The sequence below is a fragment of the Xiphophorus hellerii genome, chromosome 21 (genome assembly GCF_003331165.1).
Source record: "Xiphophorus hellerii strain 12219 chromosome 21, Xiphophorus_hellerii-4.1, whole genome shotgun sequence".
Classification (NCBI taxonomy): domain Eukaryota; kingdom Metazoa; phylum Chordata; class Actinopteri; order Cyprinodontiformes; family Poeciliidae; genus Xiphophorus; species Xiphophorus hellerii.
Window position 1 is genome coordinate 5,508,695 of NC_045692.1, and position 20,107 is coordinate 5,528,801.

The window sequence follows — 20,107 nt, forward strand, 5'->3', positions numbered from 1 at the left end:
CACATAAAAATACATGTTCACTCAGTGACCAGGTCAGAGAAAAGAGGAAAAAAACTGCTGTTATGGTTCTTGTATTGTGCTGTGGAAATGTCAGCATTTTCATCTTTTTTATTGAATATCAAGTTAACAGAACTGGGCAATAAAGTGGTCCAATTTAAAAATGTTTTTTATACTTTGTGTTCAGCTACACATGTTCTATCATTTGAGATAAATACATATTTTAAAAAGAACAAATGGTCTATTATTTGAATTTTATGTATAATTGCAAATTATTAAAAAAAAAATAAATAAAAATGACTCGAAATGACTTGAAATTAAAGGTTCCTGACTTGAGACTTGACTCGACTTTTGCCTTCTTTACTTGAGACTTGACTCGGACTTGAGGACAGAGACTTGAGACTTACTTGAGACTTGCAACACAGTGACTTGGTCACACCTCTGCTCACTACACAACCATGCTCCATGAGTTGCTCACAAAATGGTGAATTGTTTTGTTACCTTAAAAATGATCTGCAGCTTTTGTTCCTTGGTCCTAATGATGCTGTTCACTAATGTTCTCTAACAGACAGTACAACTCTTGTAATCGATAAGCTTATAAATGATCAATGCGAAGCATCAGTATGCGCTAAAGAAGATCATATCAGTCAGATTAAGTAAAATATCATTATACTCAAAGCAATAAAGATTATGTTTCTCTGAAGGTCATTTCTCCTTGTCAGGGAACTTGGACTGTATGAAAGGAATCAGTGAAATATACTATGAAATATTTAATTTGCAGATCCCCATAATAGAACTTCAATTGTGAATTGAATGATTACATTGCATCTAGATACAAAAGAATCAACCGTTAATTAGTAATCATACTATGTAAATGACTAACAAGATCTGATCAACAAGAAACCTGACTACCTCAAGGGATTTCTCACATTGGAGAATAAACCGTCTGACTTTCTTTAGCCGATTAAATTTAACCTTACCAAAGTTTTGCCTTGGAGCAAACAGGTACTGAGTTTGAAGCGGATCAGATGCCTTCAGCCATCTGCTAAAGCTAGACTCCGGCCTTCCTCACTGTAAAATAAAACATTAGACTTAAAAAAAAAAAAAGTTCAAGTGAACATCATTTAATTATCATCAACTTGTTGTTTGTACTCATCTTAAACAAGTGGCAGGAACGTTGAATATAAAAAAAAAAAGCTTTATAAGTTAATCTATTTAAGTTGAGTCCATGCAACAAGTAAAATAAAATAAAAAGTGAGCTATAGGAAAGTAGTGAGGATTTAGGGTGGTAAAGTTGAACATTTTAACATGCCCAGACACTACGCCATTTCTGCTCAAGCAAACCAAAAGGTTTTGAACAGAACAACCATGTCAAATGATGAGACCATGAATCTTTAATCTATGTAGCAAATATATTGCTGCTGCTGCTGTAGGCAGAAATAAAATAAGTTTTGCGGAGAATAATATTTTGGATGAGTTTAAGAATATTGTTTGCCAAAATCACACGGTGTAACTACACTTGTCTTTTATAAGTTGCAGTAATTGAATCTTTTTGAGGCAATTGGTTTGCATAATTAAAGTAAATACGACCTATTTTCCTGCTCCACATACTTAGCTAGTAATTTGCCAGTTAGCTTCCCAGTCTGAACTTCTGGCAATGTCTTGATTCAGTCAAATCTTCTATCCTGTATCTCCTGAACTCTGATATTCTACTATATCCACTCTGTGATTGTTTTGCTTGCTGGTCTTCATCATGCTTTGAATGCAGTATCTGGTTTCTCTTACTTTAACCCGCCCAACTTGCACCTGATTCCCTTTTGATTCCCTCCCAGTGAGGCGGTGCTTCACAAAGCAAACCGTTTGTCAAACTGTTGATCTGCCTCATGGCTGTTTTAGAAGATATGGTGACAGAGTTTTAGACAGTACTAGCCAGCTCATGCAGCTTGTTTTTTACTAGATGGCAGTCCTAAAAGTACATATCTTTAAAATATGAATAAATACGTACAATTCCATAATTATTCATTTCAGCGGCTATAGAAGTTTTGTAATATGCAATTCAGGGATTTTACATTTTCTGGACTAAAGGAGGATTTCAGTTCAACACTGTGGTTTCTTAATGTAAGTGTTTCTGCTACTGGACAAGAAACAGGGTTAAAAGAGGATTTAGAAAGCAAAATACGAAGATGATAGTTGTTTTTACCGAGAGCAAGGCTGTGACTAGTTATCAGGACAGAATGAGACCTGTAAAACTGTTGGGTCCATATGACCAAGGAGGGAACCAGTCATCTGCTCCAACAATTTATTAGCTTTTAGGAAATATTTTTGGACACGGCCATCTGCAGGAGCAAGATGAAGCAAGAACATCACAACATCAGATGTATTTTTTCATCCTTATATCAGTGATTTAAAACTATTTTTAATTTTGTGTCATCTTAAAGATGGAAAGAGTCAATTATTTTTCACCCATGGAAAAGTGTAATGTGTTTATTATGAGTAGGATTAACCAAGCTGAAGGAAAACAAAGAAAAGGATAAATAAATATTCATTGATACAGAACCGAATCAGCAATATGAACTTATGAAACTATTGAAACCTTCAAGAATTTTATGTTGTGTAAGATATTTAAGAAATAATATTGAATCTGCGCTCATGAATTTCTTTATTTGGTCGTTATCTCTAAAATACTTTACCTTTTGTTTTGTTGAACACCAGACATCTCATCTCTTTCCCACAGTTTTTCACTTGTTCCACTACTGCAGTGATTTTATAGTCAATGTTTAAAGCCAACAGAGTCTGAAGCGATGGAGGAAATTTACGTCAATATGGAACCTGTTGGACAAACTGCATCAAATCACACAGGTAAGAACGAAGTTACAGAGAAATCTAGTGTGTATTGAATTCAATTTTGCTAAGGTTGAGGTTTTTGTTAAGGTTGGAGCAGCTCCAAAGAGAGGCTCTGCCTCCGTACGGCTGTCTGTTTGGGAATCCTGAATGTTTTACTTTTGGCTGAACTCGTCGCCCTCAGTGTTCACAGTGAGTCTTGTTCTAGTCATCTTAAAGATGTAAAAAGACTAGATTTATGTTTCTGTTATAAATAATAAAAAAAGTCATTGTTCCCCTTCTAAAACCAAACTGATCAAATAGCAAAGGTTTAAAACATAATAAAGCTTAGTGACTCAAATTTTTGCAGAGAGATGAAACATTACACTAAGACAAAACATTACACATGAGTCTGATTCATTTTCAGCAATGGTTGCATTTGCAGCCATTTAGGTTAGCGTGTCTTTAATATCTTTTCTTTTTCAAACTATTTACCCAACGATTCATTGTTCAGTGTTACCTCAGTTTAAATTCTACAGGCATAACCAAAATCATGAAACTATTTTATAAGTCTTAAGTGAAAACACGATGCCACTTCTTTTTGCAAACATGTTTGTTCATTTTTTGTTTTTCCAGCTCATGACATGACAGCAGATTTTTCTGACATCAGCAACATTCTGACCGAGCAGAACAGCAGCAGCAAGTTTCCCTCCATGAACGCTAACTTCACTGAAACGGCTCCACGAGCTGAAGACACTTTAAGGTTTGTCAAAAACTTTAAAAAAAAATTGGATCTCGTTAAAAACTGAATTCTACTCTGAATTGTATATAATAACTTTCCTTTTTGGTCTAAATGAATATAATGTAAATGAACAACTTTTATTTTAATTTATTAAGTGCTCTATCATTTGCGTGTGCTGAAAAACAACAATGTCAAACAAACTAAACTTTGATTTTTTTTCTCCTTAAAGGGAAATTGTGTCCTACAGAACAAACAAACATCAGTTGTTCCTGTTCATCCAGGGGCTGCAGAAGAAGAGAAGAGCAGATCCACTAGTGATGGATGATTAGGATCTGTGTTCACTGTGATATTATTCACCAACAATAATGTAGCTTATTAGTACGGTGTTACATAAAATCCTAAAGATAAAATGTACACTTCCAACTGTTGTGACCTGCATCTAATAACACAACAATTTTATCGCTTGTACTCTGTGTTTTTCTTTCTTGTTAAAATTCTGACATGTTAAACAAATGTTTGTTTGTTTGTTTGTTTGTTTTTTGTATTTTTGCGGAGGATCGGTTTAGCATGATGCGCTCTGATTGTGTATTAATGTGACTTTTACTACGAGACTTTATGGAGTTCCAGTTGTGTCCGGTAATAGCGGATTAAGTTCTATCTTGGTAAAATTATATTTCCAATTATTTACTATCATTTGTAATAAAGTGACGCCAACACCACGGATTCAACAGTGAGGAGTTTGTTCTAGTCATCTTAAAGATGGAAAGAGTCAATGTTGTGCTGATTCTGAGTAACTGAATGATTAACTGAATGACTTTTTATTCATTTTAGAGTTCAATCAGCGAGGTTATTCATTTTGTGGTGGTCCTAGTCTAAGAAAGAACAAAGATAGAAAGCAGCAAATGTACATGTTGGTTCCACCGGCTTCCCCTGAAAATATGGATCAAATCAGTCATTGTAGGGTTAAAGTAATTTGAAGAAGGAGAAGCGTATAAACAAGTCAAGTCAATGACGAGTCAATGACATGATGCATTCTGCCTTTTTAACTCGGATAACTAAACTTTTTGTTTTTTACTGACTTTAATACTTTTAAATTGCTGCGTTGTTTGATAAGTAGGATGGAAATGACTTTTTTGTAAATGGTTTTGAGATTACCTATTGTAAATTAGCGTTTTATAAATCAACTGAATTGAAATTTGACCATCGGATTGGACTGAGGAGAAATAATGAGCAATGTTTTATGGTGGATGAAAGCAAAGATTGGTATTTTTATTTTTTATTTTTTTGTAACATCAAAATTCATTTTTGAGGCAAACAGAAAATCCAGCTTATTGTAGTTTACTGGGACTAACAACCCCCGGACAAATTTGGAAAAAAAAATTCAGCTAAAGTGGGTGATGCTTTAAGGAACAATGAGACACAGCCTAGTGTGGGGCCACATGTAGAGGGGATAAGCAAGGCTGTAGTAAGCGCCGTTACCAACTTGGTACTTTGTGGTTATAGTTTTCTCCAAGTCGCGCTTGAAGAAAGTATGAACATGTGCAAAACTGAGAAACTCTATCGATCAACCAACTGGACATTCAAGTATCTCACCGGAGATTTGTTCTCCTGTCCACGCGATGAATCCTTGGCCCACTGCATCAGTGAAGACTGTCGCATGGGAGCAGGCATAGCGGTGATGTTCAAGAAGAAGTTTGGTCGAGTCTCAGAGTTAAAGGAGCAGAGTGAGTCAGACTAGTTACTAAAGTCTTTGTTTTGGAAAAAAAATGTTTTATGTTTTTTTTTTGCAGTTTGTTCAAATGTCTGATTTCAACAGCAAGTGCTAAATCATATCCTGTTTTTGTATTTTTTTATGTATGTCCTAATAGAGAAGCTTCCAGGGCAGTGTGCTGTCCTGACACATGATCAACGTTTCATCTACTATCTGGTAAACGTACCTCAATTATACTGCATAGGACCAAAAGTTGTTTCATTATTCAATCTGGTAACTGTATCTTTCCTATTATGTGTCTCAGATCACAAAGAAAAAAGCCAGCCAGAAACCCACGTATGTCAACCTAAGACAGAGTCTGGAAGACATGAAATCTCACTGCTTAGAAAATGGTGTCAATAGGATATCAATACCCCGGTTTGTAGGAACTACTGTGAATAAATGACTATAATAAATACCCTTAAATCTTCTTCTTTATTGGGAATTATTAAACAATTTGCTTGTCTCGTATCTCCCCCCTCAGAATTGGCTGTGGCCTGGACCAGCTGCTGTGGTCAAAGGTGTCAAAGATCCTGGAACAGATCTTTAAAGAGACAAATATCTCCATCACAGTGTACAGCCTGCCCTGTGTTGGGTCAAAGCTTCAAATGCATGCCATGTAGTACATTTTCATTGGGTTTTTTTTTTTTAACTTTAAATCCTTTATAATCTCTTAAAATTTTGGATGAAATCAACACTCCTTAAACAGTTTTAAGGAAACAATAAATAAGGAAACTGTCGTGGAAAAAATACTATTTCCAAGCACTGTTCAGGTGAAATCACTCAGTCAGGTTTATTCATATATTGTGCACAATACAGAGAGCTTGTAGGACAATCAGTAATGAAGCAAGTCTGGATGAAAAGCTCTGCCAGGCAGAGACAACACATGAGTTTTGTACAAAGGGATAAGGGATCCTAAGCATGGGAAACAGACTGGTTCCCATGCAGCTGGGGAAAAACAACGTCCAACCTTGTACATGTAACCAAAACAGCTTTAACTTGGTGGGAATATACAGAACTTAGAATAAACATATAGAAATACAACTAGCAGGTGTAACCTAACTGTAATTTTTCCACATCATTTCCCCCCTTTTGATTATAAGTAAATATGTAATATTTAATATTAATCATCATTTCCCTCCGAGGTTAAAAGATACAACATAAAACTATCCTGGAAGATGTAAGAAAAGGAGAAAAAAAATGAAAATGAAAACAAAAATAATAAAAAAAACAAAATAAAAAACAAACACATATACACAAGATACGAAAAACCTACCGGCAGACACCTACTCAACCCTGCAACAATATCACTGTGTTAGGTAGGAAAACTTATCTTGCAACCCCTCCTTGCCAGGCGGTTCTGTATATGTGCTAACCAGGATAAACACGGAGGCATCACACCAACGAATGAAGATACGAAAAAAATCACGAATAACTATTGTAATAAAAAAAAGGTAACATAAAAACAAACAAAAGAAACAACATCAAATAGCAAAAAACAAACAAACAAAAAATCAATGTCAAAGTTAAGCTCAGTAGAAAACACCCTTATAAGTAGCTAGAAAAACAATTCATACACATGACGTCGAGTAATTTAAAATCAATGTCACAACAACAATGTTCAACAAGGTAAAACTCCACTCTAACTAAACCTTAAAAAAAAAAAAACCCAGAAGGCTAGATCAAATGAAATGTAAAATCTAAATATAAAATGGATTTGCAGAAGATGTAGAAAGGACAGGCATTTGTTTTTGTAAAACATAGACATTTCTATGAGGAGCAAAGCAGATAGGAAAGCTAAGCTAGGACACTAGCTGGAAAATACACATGATTATTACTAAGTAAAGACTATAAAAAACTTTCTACACATTAACCTCCTCATGCAGCCATTCAACATCCCTCAGTCCACGTAGAAGAAAACTTCCCACCTCATCAGAGGGAAACAAAACCCACCACCTGAGCGACACAAACAAACAACAAAAAGCAAAAACAGCCAACACAAATGTCTGTAATTGGAACAAGATGAAGACATCATGGTGAAACACTTGTAGTCGCATCACTCAGGAACTCTTAATATTTATTTTAAATCTTCACACCCCACTTCGACCACTCACCAGTGGACCAGCAATAGTTCTTTGGTTGGGGAGCCTTTTGACGTAGAAAAGCAACCAATGTTGCTTTTCTACAATGTTCGTTGTTATGTTCCGCCTCTTCCGTATACCGTCTGTGCGGACTTTCCTCTTTGGGTGTCAGAGGTTACTAGCACTTAACACCAATTATAATGAAGGTTTGTTTTTTTTTCAGCGATCCAGGAAATCAAACGTGGCTGTCTGCGGTGTCAGAGGTTACTAGCACTTAACACCAGCAGCAGTTAAGTAATTTATCCTCATTCAGAAAGATGCGCGTCGTCCTCCTCGGTCTGTCGTTCTGACGACTGGTGGACTACTTCCTCCCCGTCAGGATGAGCGTCCTCCTGAGGCTCCGGCACCCGTTTACAGTGGCTGGCATGAATCCACGTCGCCCGCTCTGCAACCTTAACAGCTGTAAGCGTGACGAGCAACACTTGAAAGGGTCCCCTCCAGCGTTTGGAGTTCCACCGCGTCCTCCTGAAGTCTTTCACCACGACCCAATCACCTGGCTTGATGGCATGGAGTGGTGACTCGGCAGGACGCGGCAATGCGTCTTTCACCATCTGAAAAACTTGAGAAAGCACATTCGACAGGTTTTGACAGTAAGACAACATGGCATCATCACAGATAGAAGTGGAAGGAAGGACCTTTCTCTGAGGCCCTAAACCCAAATTAGGAGGCCGGCCAAACAGGATCTCAAATGGACTGAGGTTAATCCTGGCTCTCCTCTGCATCCTCATGTAAGTCAAAACGATCGGTAGGGCCTTAACCCAAGACAGACCTGTTTCTTCACAGCATTTAGCTAGTTTGGTCTTCAAAACGCCGTTGACGCGTTCGACAGCGCCAGAACTTCGCGGGTGATATGCGCAATGAGTTTTCAAAGTCGTACCTAAAAGCTTTCCCACTTCAGTTAATGCTGCATTAACAAAGTGTGTGCCATTATCACTGCTAATTCTGGCAGGAACACCCCAACGAGGGATAATTTCAGTCAGCAAAGCCTTAGTTACTGTGTGACTGTCCGCATGCTTCGATGGGAAAGCTTCCACCCATTTGCTAAACATGTCAACAATAACAAGCAAAATTTCTATTTCTCCCCTCAGCAGGGGACAGTTCAATGAAGTCCATCATCAAATAGTCAAAAGGTCTGTCAGGCGGAGGTTGTGCAGCCTGAGATGTGCTCGCACCCCTCCCCGTATTGTGTGTTGCACAGATCATGCATGCCTGACAGTGTCTTTGTGCAAAAGAACTGAATCCCTTAGTAAACCAGTGTGCTGTAAGTGAAGCAATCATCCCAGACTTCGAAACATGGTCAAAACCATGAGTCAGTTTTGCGAAGTGCGGAAAAAAATGTCTTGGAAGGCATGGTTTGCCATTCGGACCCATCCATATTCCATTATCATAAACAGATGAGGATTTCCAAACACGCCTCTCTGTTCCTGAAGCAAAAGACTGTAGTGCTTCAACATCAGAGAGGGGAGGGGGGAGAAGGTGGAGAAGTGTGGAAGGAGGGGCAGTTCATCATTGAAGGCCGCTGTGCAGCCTGTTTCGCTGCCATATCAGCTCTTGCGTTGCCACGGGCAACGGTATCAGCAGAGTTTGTGTGAGCCTGACATTTAGTCACAGAGATGGCAGAAGGTAACATGATAGCATCCAACAAATCTGCAACTTGAGAAGAGTTCAGAATAGGTTTACCATCTGCTTTAAGAAATCTTCTATGTTTCCAAAGAACTCCAAAACTATGCACAATTTTAAATGCATAGTTTGAATCAGTAAATATCGAGGCAGACTTACCAGCTGCCAGTTTACATGCCTCTGTTAGTGCTACAAGCTCAGCAGTTTATGCAGAAAAGTGTTTAGGTAAGGAGCCAGAAACTAGCGTTTCATGCAAAGAGCAAACAGCAAAGCCAACACGTTAGTAGTAGTAATAGGATCACATGATGCAGAGCCATCAACAAACAGCACTAAGTCAGGGTTAGTTAGAGGTGTGTCACATAAATCAGGTCTGGGTGTGCAAACTTGTTCCAAGACTGCCTCACAATGATGAGGTTCACCATCATCAGGAGTCGGCAAAAGAGTTGCTGGATTAAGAACAGTGCAACGTTTTACGGTGATATTCGGTAAATCCAGAAGAACAGTTGTATATCTTAGCCACGCGCCAGAAAGATGAGAAGTTTTCTGCTCTAAAAGTATGATAGAAACAGAGTGTGGAACCAACAAGGTGAGGTTGGCATAACCCACAATGTCACGTGATGCAAGAACAGCTTTTTTCTGCAGCAGCCACAGCACGTAAACAACCAATTAGCCCTTCAGCAACAGGATCTAACTTAGCTGAAAAATATGCCACAGGTCTTAATTTTCCTCCGTGTGATTGCAGCAGGACGGATGTCATGCAGCCTTTTTTTTTCATCCACTGTTTGAACAAACGGTTTGTTGGGATTAGGAATGCCAAGTGTAGCAGCAGTCTGTAGTGTCAGCTTTAGCTGAGTAAAAGCAGCTTCAGCCTCTGGAGTCCATTGGACAGTGCCTGGAGCCTGAAGACCACTACTAAGGGCTCTCAAAGGACTCTCCAGAATTGAGTAATTCAGAATGAAGTTTCTGCAGTAAGATGTAATACCCAGAAAGACAGAAGCTGTTTCTTTGTGACTGGTCTGGGTATGTTTTTGAACAGCAGAAACACGTTTAGGTGAAAGGGAACGACCCTTTTTTGACACAACATGACCTAAAAAGGTCACTTCTTCTTTGACAAACTGAAGCTTAGAAAGACTGGCTTTGTGACCCCCAGCATGAAGATGCGTTAGCAAGGTAACTGTTGCTTTTTCACATTGCTCTTTAGTTGGACTGCATAACAGAAGATCATCAACATACTGAATAAGAGCAGAACCAGGTGAAAGTTGGAGTGAATCCAAGCTAGCCTTCAGCGCAGCATTATAGATAGGGGGGCTGTCACAAAAGCCTTGACACAACCGTAATTTTCCTTCAAATTCAAAAGCAAACCAGAAACTGACTTTTCGGGCCCACAGGGACAGAGAAAAATGCATTTGAAAGGTCAATCACCGAAAAGAACTGAGCATTTGAGGGAATCTGAGAGAGGATCGTATGAGGATTTGGCATTATTGTTGCACGTGGTAAAACTGATTTATTTACTAGTTTTAAATCTTGCACAAATCTCCACTCCACGTTCCCCAGGGATCCTTGCCTTTTTTACTGGAAATATTGGTGAGCGAACTGGAGAATCATTACAGGGAATAATGATGCCGGCGTTTAGTAAAGCTTCAAAAACTGGTTTTATGCCCTCAACAGCTTCAGGTTTTAGGGGATATTGTTTTTGACATGGACGGAAATCAGATGTCGGGGTAATAACAACTGGTTCACAACCTTTAATTAGACCACATCATATTTGCTTTTAGCCCCAAAATCATCAGGAACTTTAGATAGGGCTTGTGGTAGTGAAAACAGATCTGTGTGAGATAAAAAAGCATGCTTCAAAATTTGGATCTGTGGTAGGAACCAATTCCACAGTTTTTTTACAGTGCACACAATGAAAAACTTTTTGAAGGCAGACATGCGCTCAGAAAACATTAGATTTGGGTCAGTAGGTGAAAGAAACCAATCAGTCTCATTTTTACACGCATGAATAAATGACCCTACATCATTCCACTCCAAATTTTGTGATTTTGCAGCCAGACCCGCTGTGTGTGTGTTCCAAAACAAAGCAGATGTTGACAGTTTCTCAGAAGGAGCTCGGAGCCATCGCTTCTCATAATCACAATTAGCTCCCAATGAAACATTTGAAATGCAGCTTAAGTCATCAGGCTGTTTAAAATCAGAAGAAGGAGAAATTAAAGTTTTCACTTCTGCAAGAAGTTGTTGTGAAAGAGTTGAATTTGGAAGCTTCCATTCATATACATAGTTAAGAGCAGACGAGTCAAATTGCTGCTGTGCATGTCTGGCATAACGCCTGATATCTTCCAAACGAGGTTGCTCAGCCCAACCCATAGCTTGTTTCAGTTCCTTTGAGATGTCTGGAAGCAATCCTTTAATTATGGCGTCACAGGTAATACTTTCCCAAAGGTCAGGTGGAGCTTGATTGTTGAAGGTGTCTGGCCTGGCATGGCCTCCGTATGTTGTAACGGTGTCCATAAGGCGATGAATGAAGTCATCAGTTGTCTCATCCGGTCGTTGTTTGCATGTATAGATGGAGGTCATGTTTATACGGACAGGAAATGTAGCCTTTGGCATCCATTAGTCCAGTGAGCATTGTTTTATAATTGTCATTGTCTGTGTCATCCTTTCATCCAGCATTCCAAACTCTCTGTATGTTTTTCAAGATCAACAAGACTCCTAGTCTCTATCTGTTTTTTGTCTCTTAAAGTACGTTCTCTATTTTCTATTCTCTTTCTTTCTACTTTTTTCAAAACAGAGAGTTTCAATGAACCACCCGCAGGGAAAACACCACATTTTATCCATTCATGCACTCCATACACACTTTTTTCTCCATATTTTGTTATCATATAGTCAAACAATTCAGCCTGAGGAGGAGATTGCGTTCTGGAACCACGTAGACCCATTCTTCTTGAATTGGGTGGGATATCCTCTTTAGACTGCAAACGTCTTCGCAGAATCCAACAAATCAGCTTTGTGGTCGCTCTGCCTCTTACTCCTTTAAGAGGGGCCTTTATTTCCGATAAAGGTCTTTAGGATTCTCTAAAGGTTTAGTTCCCCCAATTTAGAAAACCAAAACTTAAGAAAATACCCGCCTTATTCACCGATAAGGTCTTTCACTAGGACCCTCAGCCTAGAAACCCGTGGTTCCCTTTTTTCTCTTCCGTTTAAGACTGAAACTCAAACAATTCCGGAGGGACTCTTTCCCATCCGTTGTTTTTCTCATTTTTTACATTTTTATTTTCCCCGTGGGACTTTAAACCCAACGTTCCTGTTAACAACACCGTCATCTCTATTCCCCAGGGTGAAAGGTTTATCGGATCCTTCACTATTTTAGATTTATTATTTAGAATTTGCAAAATTAATTTTATTAGCCTGAGTGAGTATCCCACCTGATAACAGTGGTTTTGAGTTCGTTGATTCCCAGCGCTGGAGCCGTGGAGCCGACCAACAGCTCTCCTCTCTTAAATCGAGCTTTGAGGCTGGAGTGTAGTCCAGGTTGGCCAAACGCTGCTCGTCGACGTCCTCGGATGTCCAGTCGAGGGATCCGGGTCACGGCACCAAACTGTCGTGGAAAAAAATACTATTTCCAAGCACTGTTCAGTGAAATCACTCAGTCAGGTTTATTCATATATTGTGCACAATACAGAGAGCTTGTAGGACAATCAGTAATGAAGCAAGTCTGGATGAAAGCTCTGCCAGGCAGAGACAACACATGAGTTTTGTACAAAGGGATAAGGGATCCTAAGCATGGGAAACAGACTGGTTCCCATGCAGCTGGGGAAAAACAACGTCCAACCTTGTACATGTAACCAAAACAGCTTTAACTTGGTGGGAATATACAGAACTTAGAATAAACATATAGCAATACAACTAGCAGGTGTAACCTAACTGTAATTTTTCCACATCACACTGCGTTTTTCCTTTTTAGTGTCACAAAGTATACAAATGCTTGCCGACCTCTTATTTGTAGAACATTTTGCAACCTGCTACCTTTCTGTTGGTTTATTATTCTATAAAATCACGATAAAATCATTAAAATGAGTGGTGGGAATGTAGGATTTTTTTTCTCTTCTTTAAGTTCAAGAGGTATAAATCCTTTTTCGAGGCACTGCAATACTCAGTTTAATCTCAAGCACAATAAATCCCAGATTTTGAATAATTGTTTGTTTGATCTCTTCTATTTTTGTATGAAACAGCCACAGCTTTCATCACGTTTTATGGCTCAAAACCATACAAACGTGATTAATGCGATCTTTTAATGCGATTTTTATAGTTTTCAATCAAGTTTTGTATTCGCTGCTTCTCCCAACACCGGTGTTTTGATATTCTGCTGCCCCCTGGTGACAAGAATGATAACCGCAGCCTCATGTTTTATTCCCCCGCCTAAAACATCAGCAGGCTGGTACTCTGAGGAAGACAACATTAAGACATGACGTGCTTTTCATTTGAATTTTATGCTGTAACAAGGGTTAATAAGAGTTTTAAATGCACTTCTTTTAAAGTTGCTTTCTACTGACTACTAAAGCAGTCAGTAAAAGGGCTTAAAACGCTGCTAGTGTTTGAAAAGTGATGATGAAAAGGATATTTTTTCATATTTTTACAATAAAATCTTCTGTTGAGTTCTACTGTGTTTTAGGAAAGCTTTCCTCTTCTTTTAAAGTTTTATATATATATATATATATATATGTATATATATGTATATATATGTGTGTATGTATATATATATATAAATTTAAATTCCCTTCTCACCCACCGCAGGTGGTTCTTATCCTCTGAGCTTGGGTCCTCTACCGAGGCCTGGGAGCTTGAGGGTTCTGCGCAGTATCTTGGCTGTGCCAAGGACTGCACATTCTGGACTGAGATGTCTGATGTTGTTCCTGGGATCTGTTGTAGCCATTGGTCCAGTTTGGGGGTGACTGCCCCGAGGGCCCCGATGACCACAGGCACCACTGTGGTCTTCACCTTCCAGGCCCTCTCCAGTTCCTCCCTGAGGCCCTGGTATTTCTCTAGTTTCTCGTGCTCCTTTTTCCTGATGTTGCAGTCGCTCGGTATTGCTACATCTACCACAACGGCTTTCCTCTGTTGTTTATCCACTACTAGACAATGTCTGGCTGGTTCGCCATTACCATTTGGTCTGTCTGGATCTGGAAGTCCCACAGGATCTTAGCTCTGGCATCTAATCAGCTGACTGGACAGCTCAATAGATAAGGTCTATTGAGCTTATCAATAGATAAGCTCAATAGAGCCCCGAGAGGGCGGGGTTCGAATCCAGTCTGGGTCCTTAGGCAAGACCCTTCAAGCTACTGCCTACCTCATACCATTAGAGATACTAATATGCATAACATCCGTCTCAGACGTCACCCCGGCCCAACAAGGTCTGCGTCAGGTGTTGGGGAACCAGAGCACTTGATGACAAATGGGCTACTGGACAAGGAATGCTACTACTCAAGTAACCCTAATCAGAGAGGTTACATGCAAAGACTGGGTGAGGAATGGTTACTTCGACATCCCGGTCAACCACTAAGCGCTAAACAACTAGTTTAGCTCAGTGTTCCAAAATCTGCAAACGGCAACTGCTATCACAACTTGAGATTGACGATATATATATATATATATAATAACTTCAGCTTTAAAGAAGATATATATTTATATATATATTATATAGTGTGTGTATGTCTATATATATATAATATATATATATATATATATAACTTCAGCTTTAAAAGACGATATATATTTATATATGTCTCTATGATGTGTGGATGTATGTATATATATATATATATATCTATATATATCTATCTATATATATATATATATATATATATATATATATATCTATATAGGCTTGTCAGATTAATAGTACCTTTCGAAAATAACTTTTTAGCAGGTATTAAACATGCTATGGAATATAAATATGTTAAAACATCTAATTAATCATATAATGCTTACTTGGTGATGGAACTACTAACAAAGAAACTTTTCAGTCATAATCTAATTTATGGAATGTGTATTTGCTGAGTATATTTGCTTTAATATAGCAAATATTAAAGACCCAAAAACCTTGTTTTGGCTCTGGTTTGGGGCTGTCAGTGAGTAAAGTGACCATCGATGTTACTGGACTCTATAAAATGTGGCTTAAAGCTGAGATGCTGATGTTTGGACATGTAAAATGTATATATTCTCTCTGCATATGAATCTATAATAGTTTGGTTTCTGTCAGTTCTGTAAAGATACAAGAGAGAACCAAAGCGAATTTCTCTTTTGCATGACCAGTACTTTAATTTGACTTTGCTGTAAAAAATAACCATTAAATGGTTTCAAATTTAACAAACTCTATGCTTTAGGAAATATTTCGCCCTATTTGATGTTTGATCTGAATTGATTAGCTACTTAAGCACCTGAACTTCTGATTATCTGTCAGAAAATGTGTGCAGTTCACCTTATTTTGTGTTAATTGAACCGTCACTCTTGCGTGTGACGTTAAGCTGACAGGCTGACATAAAAAACACCCTGTTTTCACCTGGACAAATTGCATCATTTGTTCATAGAACGTGGCAATATTCAGATCAATCATCAAATAGGATGAAATATTTCATAAAGCATAAAGAGCCAAAGTTTGTTAAATTTTAAACCACGACTCCTGCTAAGTAAAATTAAATTATGGGCCATTATAAAGAGAAATTGGCTTTGTTCTCTCTTGTTTCTAGAGCTGACAGAAACCAAACTATAGATTTATTAGCAGAGATAAAATATGTTTTACATATCTAAACATCAGCATCTCAGCATTAAGCCACATTTTATAGAATCCAATAATAACTAAATAAAGAGTTAACTGCCCCAACCAGACCCAAAAAAGGTTTTGCGTCTTTATTATTTGCTATACTAAAGACACATCATATCTTAATTTATTGCATTCTCATGTAAGTTTTGGCTTTATTCTTAGCACTAGAAAGAAAAGGTCGTCCAGTGACTGTGGGTGCATCAGCACCCCCCCACCCCCACGCCCCACACTTCATCCCCACCAACTTGCAACACAAAGTTACACCCTTAGCCTAAAAACTTCTTTTCCTGAATAGTCAAAATAATCGGGGCACCAAGAGAAAAACTTTGCATCCAATCCAATCATCAATCCATTCATCCAATTATCCAATTGATAGTTGTTACCGTCCCTCATCCTGAGCAGTCAAGTAGAGAGGAACAACTCCCTTTTAACAGGAAGACACTCCAGCTTAGAGAGACTGATCATATTCTATGACCTGTTCAAAATTAAGACGACTAAAAAAACAGAAAATATAGAAACATTAGGACTGGAAGCCATTTTATGAGGCCATGTAAGGAGTGTGTGCTAAAAAGAAACGCATTAAGAATCTGAACTAGATAAGTTCATATTCTTTGTATCTCTAACAGTCAGTGAGTGAGACACAGAGCTAAATTTAAAAGACACCAATTGACCTAATCACTTTTCCCCCGAAGGTAGGAAAAACCGGAGCACCCGGAGAAAACCTATGCATTGAGTTTAAAGTGTGTCCATTTAAAGAATGTCTCCAAATGTTAGTGAGTGAGAGACTAAGGTAAATTTAAAAGAGACCAATTAGCCTAATCACTTTTTCCCCGAAGGTAGGAAAAACCGGAGCACCCGGAGAAAACCTTTGCATTTAAAGAGATGGGATGCATATCAGGAGGCATCCTAACCAGATTTTCTGGCTCAAGAACTCAATGGCCTTGGATTTGGAGGCACCGATCCTCATCCCGGCCACTTCGCACTCGGCTGCGAATCGCTCCAGTGAAAGCTGTAGATCACGACCTGATGAAGGCAGTAGGACCACATCTTCTGCAAAAAGCAGAGATCTGATCTTAAGGCCACCAAATCGGATCCCCTCAACACCTTGGCTGTGCCTTAAAAATTCTGTCAATAAAAGTATTGAATAGAATTAGTGACAAAGATTAGCCTTGGCGGAGTCCAACTCTCACTGGAAACGAGCCCGAGGTACTGCCGGCAATGAGGACCGGACTCTGGTCTGTTCCTGAGCTTCTGTAGCTCAGGATCAGATCACCAAGGTCCTTACCTTCAGCTGCCATCCTTTTGACTCTGCACCCCACCAGTTTGTCTCCCCCAAAGGTGGTGAGCCCGTGTGAAGAGGGAATCATGTCTCCTCTTCGGCTGTGCCCGGCTGGGCTCCATGGGTTAAAGCCCAGCCCCAAGGTGAATACGCCTCTTCTATGTGATGCTCACAAATGCACCTCATAATATTTTGTTGCCTTTAACTTCTAATGAGGGAACTTTAACGTTCCCATCAACTGTGGCACGCCTGCCTGATTGACCACTGTTTCTTCTCTGCTCAGGTTCCCTGAGGACAATCTTCCTGCCTGAAAGTTTAAATGATGGCATTTCAAGCTTCTTTTTGCTAGGGGGCATTGGGCTATGGTTTAACTTATCTATCGTTATGTGCTTGTCTTCTTTGAATTCTGGATCTAACCTGCCTCCACCCAGAGGCAAGGTTCCTTTATAATGAACTGACTTTCCCTCAATGGACGGTAGAAATTTGGCTTGCTGTTCGTTGGTCTGTGTTTCATTTTTAGGTATTTCCGGAGCAGTATTACCTTGTACCTTTGTCTCTTTGCTCTTTATGGATTTATTTAAATCCTTGTATTCCTTCTTCTCCCTGTAGTGCTTAGTATTCATCGTAGACACTTGTTCAGTGAGTTTTTTAATGCACTCTTGATCCCTATGTCTGTTTTGAGTTAGTGCCTGTATCTGACCATTTAAGGACTGAATTTTCTCCTTCAGCCTTTTCCAATCAAATTCTGTGCGGTGAAAATTTCTTTCCTTACCCATGGCTTCTTGCTGTCGTCGTGAGTCTTCTTCCTGTAGTTTTAAGGTTTCTTTTTGTTGTGAGGCTGGGAGCATTGAGCGGCTCTCGGCCTGCTTCTTCAAGGGTTTTTCCTCCCGGAGAGCTCTTGCCTTCTGATATGTTGCTAATACCCTGTTTTGCACTTTTTTCTGAAATAATACGGTGTCAGAAAACGTGGCACTTGGTTCATTCTTATATTCATCTCCCACCAGAGTTTTTGAAAGTCTATTCCCAGGAATTTTCATTTGACTCTTTGCCTCATTCAACTGCTTTTCCAGATCTTTTACCTTGCCCTCAAGACTTCTGGACTTTTCTTTTTCTCTCTTAATTTCAGTATTCTTCTGGTCAACATAGTTGCTCTTTTTGTACAATTCCAACCGAAGTTTCTCCACTTCATTTTCCTGCTTTTCAACATCCATTTTGTTGGCTGTGAGTTGAGACATCGCTTCTCTTTTTTCTGCCAACGTCCTCTCAAGCTGCAGTTTTGAGTCCATGAGGTCATTTAAAGAGGTTTGAAGGTCTTCGAATTTAGTTTGGTAGTTTTTATTCACAGTCAACAACTGATTCCTGTGGGACCTCTGGTTCTTTATCTCTCTTTCTAACTGTGGGATTGTCTTACAGTTCAGGTTGTTGTTTTGTCTTTGAGACTCATCTAGCTGTTTCTTGAGTGAATCAATGTTCTGATTTAGATCCAAAATTTCTTCCTGAGCTGCTTTCAACTCTTCCTCCACTGCGGTTCTACTCCGATGCTCCTTAGCTATTTTTTTAAACCTTTGTATGAAATCCAGATTCACGGAGATCAATTCATCTCTACTCATTTCTTTAATTTCGCACTCTGTTAAAAAATAAGTCTTAATTGGCAGCATTTTGGCTGTTCGACTGATGTATCTCAAAAGCTATGAAAAAATGCACTGTTCAATCCAATATGGAAAACCCAACGTCCGAAACTTGACTTCTGCAAGTTTGATTCAGACGCTGGATATTCAAGGCATCTGTTCCTTGTGATGTCATAAGGGACAGTTGCCTTGTCCCTTATGACATCATCACACTTTGGCATCATCAGATTACATCAGTGGAATAATGTCATGTATGCTATGTTGCCAGGCAACAGCAAAGCCAGCTCACTTTCCACCATATTCCTGGGAGGCTTAGTGTGTGAAACGATTCTAAAATTCATTAACTCTTATTTGAGGAATTGTTTAAGAGAAGTAGTACTGCTCAGCACGCCACGCTGCCAGAACTCTCTATTCCTGGGAGGCTTACTGTGGAAACGATTATGAGTCTTACTTCCGGCGCCCACCGGACGTAGCGGCATTTTACTGTAATTTGTAGGGTTTTTTGTTCATCTATATTCATGATAGAAGTTACATCTCTCTTTTCAGTTACTGTACAATGTTTGGTAAAACTTGTTCACGGAGACGCCGTCTGCCATCAGAGAGCTGCTCAGTTCAGAGGACAGTTTGTGAGTTTAATCACGGGGAGCGACAGGAACACAGCGTTAAGTTTGGTAATGGAGTGACGGTGAATTAGCAGCGCTGCTAGCAGCTCGTCTCTCTGAAGAACCGACTTTAACAAAGAGAAAAGCAGAGAAGCTGGTCAGAGTTCTGAGCTGCAGGTTTGTGCCAACAGTGTAAAACAGCAGAAATACATAATATTAGCTTGGTGTGATGTGAATTTGAGTTTTCATTTGGATTTAAAAAGTCATAAAGTTCATGATCTGAATCTTTATCATTATGTTTGGGCCAGCAATACATTTCTATAGTACAAAAAAATATATTTGGATTTATTTAGTCCATCACAACCAGAACGTCGAGGTTCTCCGTTGCTGAGTGTCGCTGCAAATAAGCGGAGAAAAGACCGCAGCTGTCCGTAACCCGGAGAATCTCCCCACTGGACCGGAACCGAACCGAACAGAACCGAACTGAACCGAACCACACATTAATCTGTTCTAGAGAACAACTTGCCACTAGAAAGGGCCGTAAGATGCCCCTGTGGAACTCGGGTAACTGCTGTGCTCTAATAATTAGACCAAACTTAATTTGTGGCAGCAACAGGTGTGTTTTGAACGTGCTCCCGAAACCAAAAAGACAGTGTTTCTGTGATAAGAGGTAGTTTTCATAGCCTACCGACAGATAAGGAAACAAAAAGA

The 20,107-nt window shown here is 39.2% G+C and overlaps 1 long non-coding RNA gene across 1 annotated transcript; it reads left to right on the forward strand.

The window, feature by feature from the left end:
* The first annotated feature begins 5,428 nt into the window (after positions 1-5,428).
* LOC116711613 (uncharacterized) lies at positions 5,429-5,937 on the forward strand. Its single transcript, XR_004337292.1, has 3 exons — positions 5,429-5,486; positions 5,575-5,687; positions 5,794-5,937. It is a non-coding gene; the product is annotated as an uncharacterized LOC116711613 (long non-coding RNA).
* Positions 5,938-20,107: the final 14,170 nt, after the last annotated feature.